The sequence below is a fragment of the Equus asinus genome, chromosome 30 (assembly GCF_041296235.1).
Source record: "Equus asinus isolate D_3611 breed Donkey chromosome 30, EquAss-T2T_v2, whole genome shotgun sequence".
Lineage (NCBI taxonomy): Eukaryota > Metazoa > Chordata > Mammalia > Perissodactyla > Equidae > Equus > Equus asinus.
The window spans coordinates 24,128,940-24,142,417 of record NC_091819.1 but is presented as its reverse complement, the minus strand read 5'-3'; the positions used below and the strand labels follow the sequence as shown (position 1 = coordinate 24,142,417).

General features: G+C 45.2%; 1 long non-coding RNA gene across 1 annotated transcript; it reads left to right on the top strand.

The window, feature by feature from the left end:
* The first annotated feature begins 293 nt into the window (after positions 1-293).
* LOC123282313 (uncharacterized) lies at positions 294-3,090 on the top strand. Its single transcript, XR_011499439.1, has 3 exons — positions 294-425; positions 851-974; positions 1,639-3,090. It is a non-coding gene; the product is annotated as an uncharacterized lncRNA (long non-coding RNA).
* Positions 3,091-13,478: the final 10,388 nt, after the last annotated feature.

Below are 13,478 nucleotides of genomic sequence, written 5' to 3'. Positions count from 1 at the left end.
AGCTTCCAAGGTGGACCCCTGCTGGAGGGATGGAGAACAGGAAAGAAGAGGCTTGGAACAGACAGAATTCTCACCCCGAGGCACACAGGCGAACCTGGCTTGCATCCGTAGAACTCCCTGCCAATCAGAGCTTGACTCCCCTCTCTTCTCCACCAATCAAAGCTTGCACCACGGCATCCTCCCCAACTCCCCAGCCAATCAGAGCCTGACTCCCCGCTCCTCCCCACCAGTTAAGGCCTTGCACACTGCAAGCTCCCCTACCAATCAGAGCCAGGCTCCCCTCTCCTCTCCACCAGTCAGGGCTTGTGCTACCTCAAACTCAATTCCTCTGCCAATCGGAGCCCAGCTACCCACAGCTGCAGATAAAGAAAGAATGGCCTTGTCATCGAAGCCTGCATGCATTCACTGCGTCCTCCAGCTTGGTGGTAAATCTCTGCGTGGAAAGCTGGGCCTGTGGGTCTTTTTTGCTGTGTTCTTGTTGTTTAGAGGAGAGAGGAGGAGAATAGTGAAGAGAGGGGAGAGCAGGGCAGGGTAGGGAAATCTTTAGGATTTAAATTTAGTAGGGTTGTTTTGTTTTTTAAGGATCCCTTTGTGAAGAGAGAGGCAAGTGGGAGCCGCCCTCCCCTCCTGCAGATGCGCCTTCAAGCACGCTGTGTCAGGAGGCCCCGGGTTCTCCGGGCTTTGCCTCCCCAGCATGATCTGCGCTCTGGGCCACATGCGCAACTATCACATTCCTCTGGTTTTCTCCTTCCAGCCCTTTGGGTTGATGTTGTTTGGGAGTGTTTGTTTTGGCTCCGATCCTACTTCTGCAGGAACATCGTCTTTCACACTCCCTTTTCCCCCCATACAGATTAATGGAGCGCCCTCCACACAGCTGACCACTTCATTGGTCAATAAGGGTCCGAAACATCACAGGAATAAACTGAAAACATGCGGCTTTAACTCAGATGTTCGTGGGACTCCTGACATTGCAGGTAAAGAAAATTGTTCCTAGTCTCATTCAGTGAGTGGAAATTATTTCCCTTTGAAATGCAAATTTCTTATTTAAAAAAGTCAGTCTGGTGTAGTTCTCCATTCAAAGGCCCCAAGTCATTGCCTAATAATATTCTTGTGCAAATGGAGTTTTATTTTGGGAGAGCTTGATCAGGACAAGGGGAGAACCATGTATAGGTTACAAACATAAAGAAAAAAAATTAAGGAAATCAGTCTTACAGCTGCTTGGACCTCCCGGACCTCTGTCCAGGCTGCCATCTGCACACGTGAAGAATTAAGGGATTTAGTGGATGGTCATCAAAAGCCAATAGTGATATATGACTCCTTATGCTAATGACACAATTCAGGCTGCATTAATAAAAATTTACTTTATAAAACCAGAATTGTGTGGTGAACACATTGATGTGCTGCCAGAACTCCCTGCAAGGAAGGACTTGGCCTCAACTGCTGGGGGTGCTATGGCGAGATTACTGGGACCTGGTTCCTGTTCCAGTTAGGGTATAGTAATTCCTGGGGATAGTCACTCAAGATAGCTCTGTGAGTTTGCTTCATCAATAAGCTCTGCGGTAAGCTCACGTTGTTTTTCCTCAAATAAGAGGTTCCAAAGACTAGACCTTGACTGAGGGCTTGCTCTCCTGCATACAGGTTATAGGCTGCATGAATTGCCTCAGCTTCTGACAGCTGCATCTCAAGACGACACCCCTACCCAGAGCAGCCCACATCCAATGATGGATCAAGCCAGGGTATGGAGACTTGGCCATCTCAGCCCAAATTAGGACCACTCTGGAAAGGCTTCTGGCTCCAGAGATCCCTATGGGTTGGCCAAAGCTGTACGTGAGCTGTGCCACAGCTCCACTTCTCCCTCTGCCCACGCTTGCTTTGGGCGCCTCTCTTCCACAAGTGTTGGTCTCAAGGACACTGCTGTATAAACATCCTGCACGCTAAATGCCACTTCAGAGCCCACTTTCCAGGGAACCGAGCCTGCAGAGAAATGGTGCCAGTTCTCTGCTCTGTGCTAGTTATACCACACTTGCAGAGCTGCCTTCAGAATTTGGGTAGAGATTCTGTTCAATCTACAAAGCTTTCTATTAGACAAAGCTGCCTGAAATGACATAGGCATCCTGTGAAGGGGAGGAGGTCCTCAAAGAGGAGATGTTCAAAGAAAAACAGACTATTGGAAAGATGAGGGATGTGCAAAGGGGTGAAATCAAGAATGCTAAGGGTGGATGGGCTGGATGTCCTCCAGGGTCCCTTCCTGCATCAAGACCTTATTATCTGTATTAGTTTGCTAGAGTTGCCATAACAAGATACCACAGCCTAGGTGGTTTAAACAACAGAAATGTATTTTCTCACAGTTCTGGATGTGAGAAGTCCAGGATCAAGGTCTCAGCAGCTTTGGTTTCTTCTGAGGCCTCTCTCCTAAGTTTGCAGATGACTGCTTTTCTTCCTGTCTTCAGATAGTCGTCCCTCTGTGTCTGTTTGTGTCCTAATTTCCTCTTCTTATAAGGACACTACTCATAATGGATTAGAGCCCACCCATATGACCTCCTTTTACCTTAATTACCTCTTTAAAGGCCCCATCTCCAAATACAGTCACATTCTGAGGTGCTGGGAGTTAGGACTTCAACATACGAATTTTGAGGGGGCCACAATTCCACACATAACAGTATCCCAAGGTTTTATTGTGTCCCAGATGTATAGCACTGTTTAGCACACATTCAGCCCAGTGTTATTATAAAAGATCAAATTCAGTATTTAACTACAGAAGACAGAGTTAGCCAAGGTTATGTTTGAAGGAGCAATCATACAGTTACAGATTTTTAACTGCTAAGTAAGTACCCAGTTAGTGGCCTCTTAAAATAGTGCTGTCTTCCTGAGTCTAGTAGCTATGAATATCATTATATGCGCTCAACTTAATCCAGGTAATCCTAATGTTGGCCAGGGTCGTCAGAGCACACACACATATTTACACAAAGGTGTGTTCACACACAAACATGGACTCCATACCCAAGAGACAAAGGGGGTTTCTAGAGATAATGGGATAACTGAGTTTTCTGGGGATACTATCCGAGTACAGAAAGAAAAAGGTCACTACAGAAAGAAAAGAAACTTTACCTCCTGTATTCACTCAGTATTCATTTATTCATCCATTCAAACAATATCCATTTGGGTTCCAATTTACATGGAAAACATTGTGCTAATGGATTTGGGAAAAACCACCTTGTAAAAATCAAAATCCCACCCCCAGAGGAAAACTTTGGTAAGACAAGCTGTGCTGCAGTAATGACGATGCCATAAAGCGTGGGCTTTGTCCTCACAAGGACTGGGCTCAAGGTCCAGCTCCATCCTGTGTCAGCTGGGTGACCTTTGGCAAGTCACTCAACCTCTCTTAGCGTCAGTTTCCTCATTCGTGCAGTGAGGGTAATCATGACACTTACCCTCCAGTTAGATTGCAGCCCTTAAGCAGCCTCCTATGTAGAAATCCTTGAGTTGGCTCATACACTGTGAAAATTAAAAGAGGCTGTGCATGCAACATGCTTTCTCAGGCACATGCCCAGTAAATGTTAGTCAGTAAGTATCATAAAGGTAGAGTGACCAAGTCATCCCGCCCCCCACCCCCTACTTTCCGGAACATCCCTTAGTGCCACACAAACCTACTAAGGATGTCAAAGGATGTTATGTGTAAGTGACGTGAGGATTCAGAGGGAGAAAGTGTCAGTTTTAATTTGTTTAAGAATGAGGAATGGCTTTGTGAAAGGTAAAAGATTTAATCTGGTCCCTGAAGGATGGCAAATCCAAGCGGAAAAATGACATAGACAAAGAAATGCAGATCAGGAAGAGTAAGGCATATTTATATAATGGGTAAGTGCCCCCCATCAGGATGGAAAGTGGGAATCTTTGCTGGGGTGCAGTGGAAGTTAAGGTAAGGAGGGAAGATTGGAGCTAAAATCCAAAGCATTCATATTAGATAGGCTGAGGAGGTTGAAGTTGGTACTCTGCAGCAGTGAGGAGCTACTGAAAAGTTTTAAGCTGATCAGGGAGATGATCAGAAGTGCTTCAAGGAGATGGCTCAGGTAACAGCCTTCAGTAACCCTTGGGAGTGTGGGCTGAAGTGGAGCAGGGAGAGGTTAGGGGAAGGAGGCCAGTACAGAAGAGGCTGATGAAATTGTCCAGAGGAGAGAGGATGAGGACCTGAGCTCAGGCAGTGGCCTTGAGGCTGGCAAGAGGGCTGCAGATGAGCAGACACAGCAGGAAGATGTTCCCCTGTGGGGTTTGGCAGACAATTGGCAGCAGAGACCAAGAGCAGAAAACGAATCAAATATATCCTGGCCACTGTGCCGCAAACAGAAGTAGAGAGACGAGGAAGAGGGCGACTTTGAGGAATTTGACATCAGAGTTGTTGACAGGAATTGTTGAGGTGGCCAGACATCTGGAAGGAGGGTTGTTCAGCAGATGTGGAAATTGTCAGGTCTCAGGATTGGGTCCCTGGCTAGAGATATGGACTTGGGAGCCAGTCCCAGAGATGTGGGCCCCACAGTGGGACAGAGGAGGAGACTGCTGTGGGGGAGGGCACGGGGGTGTATGTAGTCAGAGCAGGGATGTAGAGGGTGAAGGAAAAGCCAGAGACTGAGGAGAGGACACACGCTTATCATTCATTCACCCACACAGATGTGGGGTGTATTGAAGTCTGCCTTAACAGTCCCGAAGCTCAAGCTCACTGCGGGAGGCTGAAGGTGAAGAGCCCACTAGAGGGCCGTGGGGGCCCAGGGCAGGATGTCTACGCTCAGGGCTCCAGGCCACGTGGAGCAGAGAGCCTCAAGAGGTCAACAAATAAAACAAATCAAGAGACAAGGAGAACCAGCACTGAAAAAGAGTTTTCGATTAAGGAGACTGTGAGATTAGAAGTCAGATTACAAGAGATAAAGAAAAAAATAGTTGGTGGAAATATAGGGACAGAAGTAGATTAGCAGCTATTTTTTAAAATGATAATATCCACTTTGGGCAGGAGGTCCTGAGGGGGTGCTCAGAAAGGCAAACACACACACAGCTGGGGGAAGATGAAGTTGTGCAAATCTTCTGGGTAATAATTTGATAAAATGTCAAAAGACTTAAAAATGTTCATATACCCCTGACCTGGTAATGATACTTCTAGGAATTTATTCCAATGAATAATCAAATATTTATGTATTTATGATGGTGGAAAGTAGAAAACATTAAATATCTAATAAAGATTGGTTAAATACAACCAGTTAGAGAGAATACTATGCAATTATTAAAATATATATTTAGAAGCATCATATGACAAAATATCCATAAATGGGAAATTATAAAACAGTAAGTACAACATACCAACAATTTTATGAATATATATATTGTACACACACACACACACGAGTTTAGGCATTGAAAGATCTGTTAATGAATTTAAAAGTGGTTGTCTCATGGTAGTGGAATAATAGGTAATTTTTTTCCTTCTTATGCTTTTTTGTATTTTCCAAATTTCTCCAATAAACAAATGGTACTTTTTAAACAGTAAAAAAATAAGGTTTGGGTTAGAAAAGAAAGAGAAGGTACCTGGAGGGAATAGCAGAGTCAGGAGAAGTGTGGGAAGAGAGGAGGTGTGTGGGGCAAAGGGATTGAGGGTGAAGGGTGGGGAGAAGGGAGGGAAAGAGACCAAGGGTCCAGGAGGAGGCAGAGAAGAGAGGTGAGGGCAAGGGGACAGAGAGGAAAGATCAGAAGATGCCTGAGGTCGTTCTGAGTGACCAAGATCTTCTCCACCAAGTGAGTGACTGGACAGGTCACTGGCAGGGAAAGGAAGTCAGTGGAATGTGGGGAGTCCACCAGAGATGGCTCAGAGGACCATCAAAGACCCCTCGAACCCCTAAAAAAGCATGTAGACCCAGTTGTGCAAATTTATGATCTGAGTCTAGTCCCTGGAGAAAGGTCACCTCCCCAGGGAGTACCCTTGGTCTGAGAATCTCACCCACTTATCAGTCAGCCCAGGAAGCTCATTAATCAGCATTTTAAACTGGACAAAGGCTCATTGTCCTTTCCATCTAAACCACTTCGAGCAGATCTTGTTTTCGTTCATGAGGTGTCATCTCTCATAAATTCTGCCTTCCGCTGAGGCTGGGCATCTCAAGAGAGGGTCTCCGCTTGGTCTAGCTTGGCGTAGAGACAGGGACTGCTTCCCACGCCAGGAGTTCAGAACTAGAACAAAAGTGTGGCCTGGCCCCCAAACTGCAGCGGCCACCACTTTCCAGCTCTGCCCTGTGTGGCCGGCGGTCGTTTCTCTCCAGGAGGAGCAAACACCCAGGAGTAAGCTCTCAGACTGTCTTGGCCGCGGGCCCAGGCCCTGCTTCCCGGCCCCCTCATTTCCTAAACTTCACAGTTGGCATGAGGACTATTTAGCTAATACTTCACAGTTTGGGGATATTCTTTCTTTTACTCATTTACTCAAATATTATTATAATATACCCAGCACTTTGGGCCTTCAGAGATCTGTAAGATGGGAAGTCCCCGTTATAGAGTTGACAAGCAGGCTTCTTCGGTCTCCAGTGTGGAAATGAGTTCCCCATTCCAGCTCTGTCGCTTCTCCCTCCTACACCACATCTCCCAGAATCACCTCTTCCAGTGCACACCACCGAGGATGCGTTCCTCTGCCGAGCCCAGGTCAGTAAGTCGAGTTGCCCTCATGTGACAATAGATGACATGGATTTTGTGAGAGCTTTGCAAGGCAATTTTGGAATGAGACCCAGTGAGCCCACCACAACTCTGGTATATAGGACCTACCATCTGCAGTGAATACTGGACTAGACTGTGTATCCCCAGCACCTAGCCTGGGCTACTTCAATTCATGTTGGTTGAATGAATAAATGATTCAATAAATATATGCCTGTGTGCACCTGGCTCACACTATCTTGCATTGTCATTTATTTTTCTCTGTCTCCTCAACTAAATTAGAAGTTTCTTGGGGTCTGGGAACCTGGCTGTTTCACTTTTGTAACCGGCTATCTGCTTCCCAGTGGATGTTTATTAATAATCATGACAGTCCTTCTGGGGTTAAGGAACTCTAAGATAGAGACCTTTCAAGGAAGTAGGCGCCAGCTCCATTTCCCAAGGCAGCATCTCCTCTCTCCCCTCTTGGTCCTCACACCCCTGCAGCCATCCTCAGATGTTACCCCTACAAACTTGGGGTCCCCAGAGGGCCCTTCTCCAGGACCATCTGCTGGGATAGGTGTAATGAGCCTCCCTAACCACTAGAGAGCGGGCTTAACTTGAAACAGAGATGACTAATGGGTAGGATGACCTATAATTTATCAGACAAACCAGCATGCTTTGGAGCTGGTATAATTATACCAGGATGGATGTAAACAGGATTGTCCCAGGCAAACTGGGACATATGATCATCCCCCTGCTATGGGTCTAAGGGTTTGGAAGAGAGAAAATGGACGTTTTGAGGGAGATGGAAACCTTAAGTCTGTGACTAGGGTGGTTCATTTGCCCAGGAGTGACCTCTGGGGGCCTTCCAAATAGCTCACAATTGCCTGGGTCTGAAAGAAGAGGAAGGCTGCCGTCTGTAAATAGTGAACGTGTGGAATAGCTTTTCCCGAGGAATTCACGATCTTCAGGTTTACCCTCTCACCTCTCCTCAGGGCGTTCCTGGCAGGGAAGCAAGGCCTTGCGCTTAGGGGGTTTGTAAGGTTTCACGCTGTACGGATGTAAACCCTGGAGCTCCTCTGGGGAACAGTACAATGCAGCAAAGAGCGTCCGAGTCTCCAGACGATGGCTCAGAAGAAGTCTGTGTAAACATTGCCTCTCGTGTACCAGTACGGGCTATGCCCATGAGCGTTGGCCATCGTGAGCGGGTTGGGAGCTCTACCCGAGTTCTCTCCATGCAGTGACTCACTCGCACAGGTGTGGGCTCCAGGCTGCTCACTGCGCGCAGTGCACAGCCCAGGAACAGAAGGAACCCTCGCTGGGCCAAAGGGCCACTGACCATCTGAGTGCATGACACCAGCGGGGATCTGGGCTCAGTGTTTGCAGCCTGACTTCTCACCCCATGGAAGAAGACCCCTTAGAAGCTCCGAGTGACCCCGTTGAGGGCTGTGTGGTGAGCAGAAGGTCTTTGACCTACTACACATAGAACAGAGACTGAGGAAACAAACTGTTTTTTAACTTTAAAAAATTTCATGTTTAAACAACTTTGGACAAAGTCATAAGCAAAAATACCCCCTTACCTTACCACAGAAATGTTTTACATATCTCTGCAGCCTCATTTAGCATATTTTTAAAAATTGAGGTATAATTCACATATAAAGTTCACCATTTTAAAGTGTATGGTTCAGTGGTTTTTATTTAGTGTATTTTTCCCCATGGTTATAACCACAGTATATACACATTTTTCTGCTCTGTTTTCTTCATTTTGCTTAATTACATCCTCATGTTTCCATGTTTCCATATAGTTGTCACATTTATCATTTAAATCAGGGAGATAATCGCCTATCATGTCAATAGACCATCAATTACATAACAATTCTCTATTCATTGGACAATTGGGCTTTCTACTTTTAAAATTATTAGAATTAATCATTAATTTATAGTAATATTAGTTATTATCAATATAACATGTATAATAATTATTATAATATAAATAATTGTTAAATATATAATACTTTAATATAATTATCAATTATAACAATTAATATTACCATAAGCATTGTTGTACAGATAAATATTTATCTTGAATTATTTCCTTAGGAATATATTATATTCAGAGGTATTGGATCACTGAATAAAGGGATGCGATTATTTTAAGTTTCTTTTATTATTTTCCTCCAGAAAGTCTGAACCCCTGCAGAACTGAAGGAAACAGCCACGTTTTCACGTGTGTGTTCAATATCTGACCAGCACTGGGTTTCATCATCTTACTTATTTTTGCCAGTAGGTACAAAATGGTACAATGAAGTAATTTTAATTCATATCTTTAATTACCAGGGAGGATGCACTTTCAAGCACAATGATTCTAAGCATCCAAGAATTGTCCTCTGTGCTAGAATTGTTCTCACCGCATCACACTACTGCTCAGAAGCCACCTCCAGCAGCTTATTTCCATTTGATTCAAATCTAAACATAGCACGTAAAAGGTGCTCAATACCTATTTGTAGTTTTATGCCATCTAAATCGAAATCTAAGTAAATATTTCCCCAACCGGGAGTCATTGCTTTAGGTATTGTGCTACTTATGGATTTATTGACTCTCAGGTCCCAGTTAGTCACCCTTTTGGACTGCTGTGTGAAAATGGATCTGGGCCTTTAAATAGTTCTTCCTGTGGAGCTGGCCCCGAAGTGCTGTCAATAGAGGGCGCTAGAGAGACATTTCAGAAGGAAAAGAGGTCTATTGGCTTCCTGGTTCCAGGGGGCTCTCTCGGCAGGCTCCTGCAGCTGTGGGGTCCTCTCGTACCCGGCTCCAACAGTGCTCACTGCTGCTCCAGCACCCACCTCCTCCTGTCACAGCAGATAGCGTCTCCCCTGCCCCATCCCGGGAACTCCCCCACCCCACCCTGTGCAGTCTTATAGCAGAGTCCCTCTAGTGATCAACAGAACTCCCTGTGAGCAGCTTTCCTCCACGCCTCAGAGGGCAGATTCCCACGAACTCCCACGGCACGGCTCCACAATACCTTCTCTACTAGTCAGCAAGTGCAGCTGCACAGTCTGGGTCTCAGCCCGGATGGAGTGAGGACTCTCCCTTGGTGCTGTCTCTCGCCCTACAGGTGGTGGCTGGTCCTTATATTTGTTATTTCTATATTCGTTAGAGATCTCTTTATTTCCTACTGGCCAGTCCCTCATCACTGTAATCCTCTGTTATAGTTAATAACTCTTCTTCATTATTGAGATAAAATTGACATATAACATTATATTCGTTTCAGGTGTACAGCATAATGGTTCAATATTTGTATACATTACAAAATGATCACCACAATAAGTCTTGTTAACATCTGTCACCTTACATAGTTACAAAAAACTTTTTTTTCTTGTGATGAAAACTTTTAAGATCTATTCTCTTAGAAACTTTCAAATATACAGTACAGTATTGTTAACTATAATCACCATGCTGTACATTACATCTCCGGGACCTATTTATTTCGTAACTGGAAGTTTGTACCTTTTGACTTCCTTCACCATTTGCCCATCACCCACCTCTGGCAACCACCCATCTGTTCTCTGTATCTGTTAATAACTCATGAAGAGTTACTATAAAATTAAATTTTCCCTGTTCATATTACTATGTGATTTCTCTCTCCTGATTGGACCCAGACAGATATAAGTATGCTCCTGTAGAAGGAACAACGTATTCAGCTGCCATCGGCACACATGCCTCTGGGAGAATTAGTTTTGCAGATCCTTTACAACACCTGGCTACCCTGTTGAACAATTTTGGGGAAGTTGTTGATCAGGGAGTAGCCCTTCCCCACTCTGCGTACATGACTTTGTGAGGGGTCCTCCTTTGCCTCATCTCAGGACTCCAGTGGTCCCTTTTCACATACCTCCTTCATGGCAATTGGCCCAGGAGCAGACAACTCCAAGCTGAGCCGCTCAAACCCAACTGGGATTTTTTCATTCTGAAGCCAATGTGTCTCCCTTGAACTGAAATTGAAAGAATGTGAGGATGTGACTTCAGAACGCCAGTAGTCACACCCCGTGCCAAGGAGGAGCCTTAGAGTATGAGGTCCATCCACAGAGGGACACCGAGACGAGAAGGGGCGAAACAGAGAGAGACTCCTAATGCCACCTTTGAGTCTCTGAATATTTTCAGGGGTCCTTTCCAACTATGTAAGCAATATATTTAATATAACATTATAATATATAATTTACTATATTATTAAATATTATAATAATATTTAATATAATAATATTTCTTACCTAACCTAGGTTGACAGGTTTCTGCCTTTAGCAACTGAAAAGAGACCTAACGTAATATTTTATAGACTTCGCCAGAACCAATTCTTGATGCATTATTAGGTTCTGTGTAGCCAGAGAAGAGAAACAAACATTTCCAAACTAGGCAAGGGGGAAACTCGGAGGCCTGTTCATCCAGGTTCAAGACAGTTTCTATTTTTAAAAAGCTCACATCAGAGTAACTTCAGGTTCTCTTCTCAAAGCTGAGCGCTCAGATTTGACACCTCTGCTGGTTTCCATGGCTACCTGCAGCAGGTGTGATAATACCAAAGCGAAAACCAGAGGGCTCGGCAATTTTACCTTTATTGAGTGGTCAGATTATCGCCAATTTTAAAAGAAAATGTTCAGTCCACTGAACTCCTGCCTCTCTTACACCTTCAGTTTTCCCTAAGAACATGGACGGATTAACAAGGTGCAAAAGCAGGGCTCCCCTCCCACCTTCCTGAATTTGCGTTCCGCCTCCCAGATGCATTCATTCTGACTCTGGTGAGATTACTTGGTGACCCAGTTCCAGTTACACGAGATGGGCTATCATGATTCCTGGGGATCGTTGCTCAAAATAGCTCAGTGCCTTTGTTTCGTAAATAAGCTCCGTGGCAGGCGCCCATTATTTTTTCGCAAAGAAGAAGGAGATCCCAAAGACCAGGCCTTGGTGGAGAGCTTGCTCCTCTGCATGTGGGTCACAGGCTGTGGGTTTCAGGGTTGGGATAGAGGACACTGAGACATGTGTCTCTCAGGAACACCAAGTTTCGCTCCCAAATCCTCCATGAGCCTTCTGCCTTCTCCTTGGCTTCCTGTCTGCTCCCCTGGGAAGCAGACCTCCGGGAATATTGTCCCTTATGATGACATCGTTGCGTGAGGCACTGCAGGCTTGCATGAGAAACTGTACTGTCCCCTTTCTCACATCTTGCCTGAAACAAAGCCTTCTTCCAGATACTCAGCTGGAAAATCCCCATGCATCTGAGGCTTTCCTGCAGCACGTTAGAACTCATGACTGAATTGTGTATCACCTGAGCACAAGGATAAGGTTTTATACCCACGTATTCACCATGAGGCCAGTTTCATCCTAGATCAGTGTATCCACTTCTTGATTGAAGGAAGAGCCGACTTTTGCTGAGGACCTATTGTGTGCCAGGCTCTGTGAGGTGCTCTCATGTGTATCAGATTGCTTAGGAGCCCGCACGGTGGAGTCACGTAAGACCTGGACTTAAATCCCTAGTCTCCCACTTACTAGCAGTGTGAACTCAGCTTGTTACTTAGCCTCCCTGAGCCTCAGTTCCCTTATCTGCAGAAGGGCAATAATAATAAATCACCTGGTAAGGTTGTTATGAGGATTAAATAAGGCAATGCATATATAACACAATGTCTGGTACACAGTAGACATTCAATAAAGCTTAGCAATTATTATTATTGTTGTTGTTGTTGTTGTTAGTAGTAGTAGTAGCAGCCACAGAATTACTCTGTGATCCCAGGAGCATCTTACATGATAGAACATTGTTATAGAGAAAGTTTAAGTTTAAGAAAGAAAGTTCCAGAATTTATAAGTCTCGACACAGTAGCTCCCCAACTATTGGCCGGATCAATGAAAGTGCCAATGACTGAGTGTTCCTGAATTGGTATTTGGCACTGAGATTTGTTTATTCTGTGCTTACTGTGTGCTGGGCATGGTGCTAGGCAACATGATCCATGACCTTATGAAGTTAAAAATCTTGTTGTGGAGACAAGGCCAGCAAACATCACATTTGTGAGCAGTACAAGACAGGATATATTGCTAAACTGTATTTCTGGCAGAAGTGCAGTGTGAGTGGGGAGAAAACTAACCGTACTTGAGCACCCACCGTGTTCTAGGCCCTGGATTGAAAACATCACCTTATTTCAGTTTCATTCATCCTCTGAGGTAGATCTTATATCCCCATGTTAGAGATGAAGACAGTCTGACTCAGTGAGGCTCAGTGACTTCCCAACAACTCACAGTGAGTAAGTGGCTAAGCCAGAACTTGAACCCGGGCCTCCTGGCTCTTAAACCTTGGAATATCTCCTCCCAAATCAAAGCAAATATGATCAACCCGGTCCTCTAGAAGAGGATCCTGGAGGTCAGCGAAGTTAAGTGACATGTCCAAGGTCGCCTAAGTTCCAGGCGGAGCTGGGATTTAAATGTAGGTCTGTGCACCTCATGACTCAGGCCTTCCCTGCACACCTTGCAGCCTGTCCTGGGCACCTTTCCTTACACCAGACAAGGGAAAATGCGTGTGATCCATCTGAGAACTGGGCATCTTGGCTGTTGCCCTCAATTTGGTGAGGGATGTGGGGTTTGCACAGAGGTACCTACTGGGCCTCCTGAGAACAGCCAGCCTCTTGCTTTACATTTGAGGAAACTGAGGCCCAGAGAAGCTCATTCCAGGCCACTCTCCTTGCTCTCGGTCCCACTATTTTGCCTTGGCTCGGCTCTCTCTCACCCGCAAGCCCCGCTAAATTCCCGCCTACCTATAAAACCTACTCATTCCCAGAGACCTAATCTTTCCCAGC